The sequence below is a fragment of the Lolium perenne genome, chromosome 4, assembly GCF_019359855.2.
Source record: "Lolium perenne isolate Kyuss_39 chromosome 4, Kyuss_2.0, whole genome shotgun sequence".
NCBI lineage: Eukaryota > Viridiplantae > Streptophyta > Magnoliopsida > Poales > Poaceae > Lolium > Lolium perenne.
Window position 1 is genome coordinate 134,230,696 of NC_067247.2, and position 5,398 is coordinate 134,236,093.

At 45.8% G+C, this 5,398-nt stretch overlaps 1 long non-coding RNA gene across 1 annotated transcript; it reads left to right on the plus strand.

The window, feature by feature from the left end:
- Positions 1-752: 752 nt before the first annotated feature.
- On the plus strand, positions 753-1,573 carry LOC127348639 (uncharacterized). The gene is made up of 3 exons (XR_007879858.2): positions 753-923; positions 1,024-1,149; positions 1,228-1,573. It is a non-coding gene; the product is annotated as an uncharacterized lncRNA (long non-coding RNA).
- Positions 1,574-5,398: the final 3,825 nt, after the last annotated feature.

Sequence of the window (5,398 nt, forward strand, 5' to 3'; positions counted from 1 at the left end):
AAGGCCGAGTACGAGATGACGGTGGAGGACTACATGTCGGTGAGTAAAATGTCAATGAGATTCTACATTGCTACTAAGTTGCGATTGCATTAGATTGAGTTGAGTATTGCATTTTCAGGTTATCCCCGATTGGGCCGAGCCGCATGCCGAGGCATGGGAGGAGATGGTTAGGACGAGGTGGCTCAAGATGGACGAGGACTTTGCAGCCGTGGCGAGGCGGAACGCGGAGAACCGAGGCGACGGTGGCACACACTGTGGGGGAAACCTCAGCTACGAGCGCTACAAGGGGAAGACGGTATGTATACATTTTATTTTCCTTCAGGTTCAAAGTTGGTACTCACAACATTTCCTTTCGCGATGCAGAGGGCCGCGTTAGGACCCGAGGAGGAGATGTCTGACCTCGAGATATACAACAAGATGCGGCTTAAGAAGCCCGATCTCTCGCAGCCTCAGCCCTCGCTCCCTGAGTACTTCGGCACCTACGCCGAGGACGTCGAGAACTACTGCGAGATGGTGAGGCATCGTCACCCGGAGGTGGATGACCCCATGAGCGCGGAGGTCGACGAGGAGTCGTTGGTCCTGTCGTCCGGAGGGTTGCCGCATGGCCGTCTCGCCATGCTGAACAAGGCCGTCAAGCATACCCTCACCACGACCTTCACGCGTCTCAAGGCGGGACTCACCAAGGACAGCCCCCCTCTCCCGCCTCGTCGCCGGTCTCGGCAACAACCCGCATACGACGTAAGTTTCCCTCATTTCCATCCTCTTTCCGACTTTCGTTCATACATTGCTAAGTGCTAACGAGACATGAATTTGTGAAATTGTAGCCTGACTTCGAGGCGGCCTACGTGGCCGCTCATCAAGAATATCAGGTGGCCTTCAACCAGCACCAGCAGCACTTCATGGAGTACATGGCATATATACATGTAAGTTCCAACCTTTGTTTTCGCAAATGATGACAAGTCCCACTTTCCCCTAGTTTGATGCTTCATTTCTTCAAAGACTGACATGTAAACTATCTTGCAGGCGTCGATGGTGGCCAATCAAACTGGACAGACAGTGGATTTAGGGCCGATGCCTCCCTTTCCGGGGCCGGCGCCAAACATGCCATCGAAGGAAAATTTCGCTGCGGAGTACTATGGGAGAACAACGGTAAGTTCTTCGCCAAACCGAATACTACGGCTTTCCTTTGCCTCGCAAATTGCTAACATCTCGGGAACATGTGTGTAGGGAACGGGATGTTCCGGAAACCAGGGTGGTGGGAGGGAGATCACACCGGTTCATCATGGTGGTCCTTCTCCCGGTGCTACACCCGGTACTTCTCCCGGTACTTCTCCCGGTCCTTCTCCCGGTGGTTCTTCCGCAGCTTCTACCGGAAGGAATCGGCCGGTGTTTAGCGGCGACGAGCTCCTCTAGTAGTCCCATGTATCTTATGCACACTATGGCACCATGCATGTATGCACACTATGGCACTATGTATGCATCCTATGTCACTATGACACTATGTATGCAACCTATGGCACTATGACACTATGTATGCACTTGATGTTATATGTATTTGCACTTCATGCCTATGAATTTCATGTGAATTATATGTGCTTGTGTATCCTGCCAAATCTGGAAAACGCGCGAAACAGCAAAAAACGAAAAAAATGTACCAAATGGTACCCTCTACGCCGACGGGTTCCCCCTCGGGGTAGCTCCCAGGATCACCCAGGGCGCGCCACGCGTCCAGTAATGGACCAAATGGTCGAGCCTACGCCGACGGGGAGGCCCTCGGGTAGCGGCCGTCGCCCAGGGACGCCCAGGCCGCGCCACGCGTCCAAGTACGCCGACGGGGAGGCGCTCGGCGTACCGGCGCCAGGATCGCCCAGGCTGCGCCACGTGTGGCGGTACGCCGACGGTGAGGCCCTCGGCGTAACGGGAGGTAGGAGCGACCAGGCGGCGCCACGCGTCCAACTACGCCGACGGGGAGGCCCTCGGCGTATCGACCGCCAAGGTCGACCAGGGCTCGCCACGCGTCACCGTACGCCGACGGTGCGGCGCTCGGCGTAGCCGTAACGGCCGTCACCTTGACGGTGCCGGTCAGCGACCTGCGCCGACGGCCACTACGCCGAGGGGTGGAGCCAGCCGTCGGGCCACTTCGTCTACGCCGACGGGCGGAGCTACGCCGAGGGCCAAGTGGCATGCGCCGAGGCCCACCTTCCCCGAGGAGCTACGCCGAGGGGCCCCGTCGGCGTAGTGTACGCCGAGGGCGAGGCGGTGATACGCCGAGGGCTGGAGGCCGTCGGCATCTTGGCAGATTCCTGTAGTGCAACTGGATCGGCACCAAGTCATGGGATACGTTCTGCAGGTCGGCTATCCACGCATGTAGCACCTGACTGATGATTGGGGCGTCAGAGAGTTTTTCCTAGACCTGCAGTCCGCCGCCGGCAATAAATCTGCAAAGGTCCGATGCACCAAGCCGATGCATCAAGGTTTTTCCGATCGTTTGGGGCGCTGCCAGTAAAATCGATTCCTGGCTTACGTACGCAAATTAAATAAGCACCATGCAAGACATGCAAGTATGCACGATCTGCAGGTATGTATATCGATCGTCAGCTGGTCTTGCAGTATTTTTTTGATATCCGCATACTGCTGCATGCTAGCTTAGGACTCAGATGCTATACTAAAGATCAGTATTTATCTCACGCTCTTATCCTGGTGGATATATGCCGCATGCATGTCTTCTCCAGGGCTCCAGGCTGCATGTCTGATCATGATTTTTTACTTGGGTATGGCAGTAAAACTGTACTCACATTAATTGTGCATTTGATTGAGCTTAGTTAATTTTCTTGCATGCAATGAATCAGATACGTCTGCGACGTTCCAAGTCAGAGAGTTTGTACGGACATATTTATGCCTGTCCATGCAGTGGGATTGAAGTAAGCAGCCTATTTCATAGGAATTCTCCAAGCCAAGAAACATATAGAAGAATCATATATTGCGTGTATTTTAGATGCTATGAAATATGATATCCCGCTTGTAATGGGATTGAAGTAAGCAATTTATTTCATAGAAATTCTCCAAGCGAACAAACAAAGAAGAATAACCTATTACGTGTACTATTTTATATGCTATGAATTATGATTTCCCCGGAAAAAAGGTAATTGTCTATTTGTTCTATCTTATCTGTTATCTTGCACCGGAGTTTAAGTTCAAATCAATTATGCATGGATAAAATATAACATTATAAAATAACGTTAAATATTGAAGTGAACATTTGGAATAAAATTTCTCCGAAAATTAGGAAGTCAAGGTAGACTATGGGAGCTCGCGAGCTAAGACCACCGAATGTATTTCCGGTTCATATTCCATTATGTGGACGGGGTGAAATTTCTTTTTCGAGAACCAGCAGGGTGAAGGAGTTGAACTCGCGGCTGGCGTTGGCGGGGAGCGAGCCCTGTCGGCCACCAACCAGGTAGCGAGGGCACTGTGTTCCCCTGCAACCAATTAAGTCCACCCAACCGAGTTTCGAGGTAAATGAGTGTTCATGTACGGTGTTAGATTTTTTTCAATAAATAGGTTGAATATGTTTTCCCGATTGCTCATATCATAGTGCCCTTGGCCGATTGACTCTGTTCTTGAGCATGCATATCATGGCGATTCGGTGGGTAGATCGCAAGGTGCATCAGGCACATATCCCTGCAAGACCCATCGATCTCCACAGGTTTGGTAGGTTGATCCTCTTTCCCTTGCATGGATATCATAGGCACGAGGTTCAAACAACCCTGCAAGATCGATTGAAAAATTGCCTGGTACATTCAGGCGAGAGCTAGGTACTAGCATGTCACATGACTGGTGTTTTTCTTTTGCTTCTCGGTCTATTTTGGAATAATTTATCTTATAATTCTCAATAACTTTTGTATCCATTATTGTTTGATTCATGTTTTGTTTCACAGCGAGGAACAATACACATTAGCATTAGCATCATCAGTACGTAGGGCACATAGTTCTACTGTGAGGCTTAGATCTCAATGTATATAATGGTAGTTGTACTCGAAAATACACAGGGAACAATGCATTTGACTGAGTTGCTTTATTTTCTTGCAAAAGCATGCATTTGACACAGGCTAGCAATTACGAGCTCCATGCTTCATGCAGTCTCTAAAATTTGACCATATATTTTATTTCAATTTGTTTCCATAGTTCATCTTATGCACATGTTTTCTTGGTAAAATTTTATTTTTATCACATCAGATATACCAAATGGATAAGATGTTGACAGACATAATACGCTAATTACATATCGAGTAATGCTGATAATATGACATATTTGTGGTTAATAATTTTTGCCATGTACTGGTCAACAGATAGTGATTTTTTTAAAAAGAAATACTTCCTATAGCAATCTTTTGTAAACATTGCCATTAGTAGTTGAAGGTATCTTACAGCGAATTGATGAGGTTATCTAGAAACATGTATTAGGCCTGAGTTATTTAGTGTGTGTATAGTACCAACAAACAATTTATTTACGACTGTGTTTAGTACTTTTGGATTAGTTAGATACTAATCCATCTTCCACTTGGTGTCAAACATCATGATAATATTTCTTATGAGAACATCACACTGGCATCAAAATGATTTGTCAACACTAGCTTTGTTATGATAGATCCAAGTGAGCCTGAAAGCTTTACTTACGCACATGTTTTCAGAACTTCAATATAAACGCTTACATCCTTGACTTGGTAAGTTTATATATATGTTGTATAATGCATCAATTATAAGTAATTTGTATATGATTATGGATCCAAATAACATTCTAAAATTGATCTCTAATTCTAGAGAATAGAGCACGAAAAGCTTTACATTTTTTCCATGTGCCACTCATGCTTAAACAATATTCTATAGCACCAGATTTTCTTCTTTATTCATAATATACAAATCTTTGAAAAAATTATGTATGATCCTCCTCTTACTTATCCAATAGTGTAACATTTGTGGTCGGGTTTCTTTTGTTAACTAAGAATTGTTGATCACATGTTTCCGCTCTTACTATTGAGATGTTGGATGAGTCATAAATGTAATGAGATACTTTGAGAGAGATTATGGCATGCAAACTAGGTTCTTGGGTTTTAGAAAATTCATATGGACCTAATGATACACTTCAAGATATTTTTATGTATTGGCTTTTATCTATTCTTCTCAACACCATTTTGTGCACTTTTAGTACCCCGTAGCTATAAAAGAAGTAGATATGAAACTTGGTAAACATGCTTTGTTGTGTACTACCACCAAGTCAAAGTGCAAGTCCTTTGATAATTAATTACCAATCAAATAATCTAAGTTCGAAAATCTTTAAATAAAAAACTAATTGCATTGAAATTCACAAAGACATTCCTAGATTATCATGACATTATCT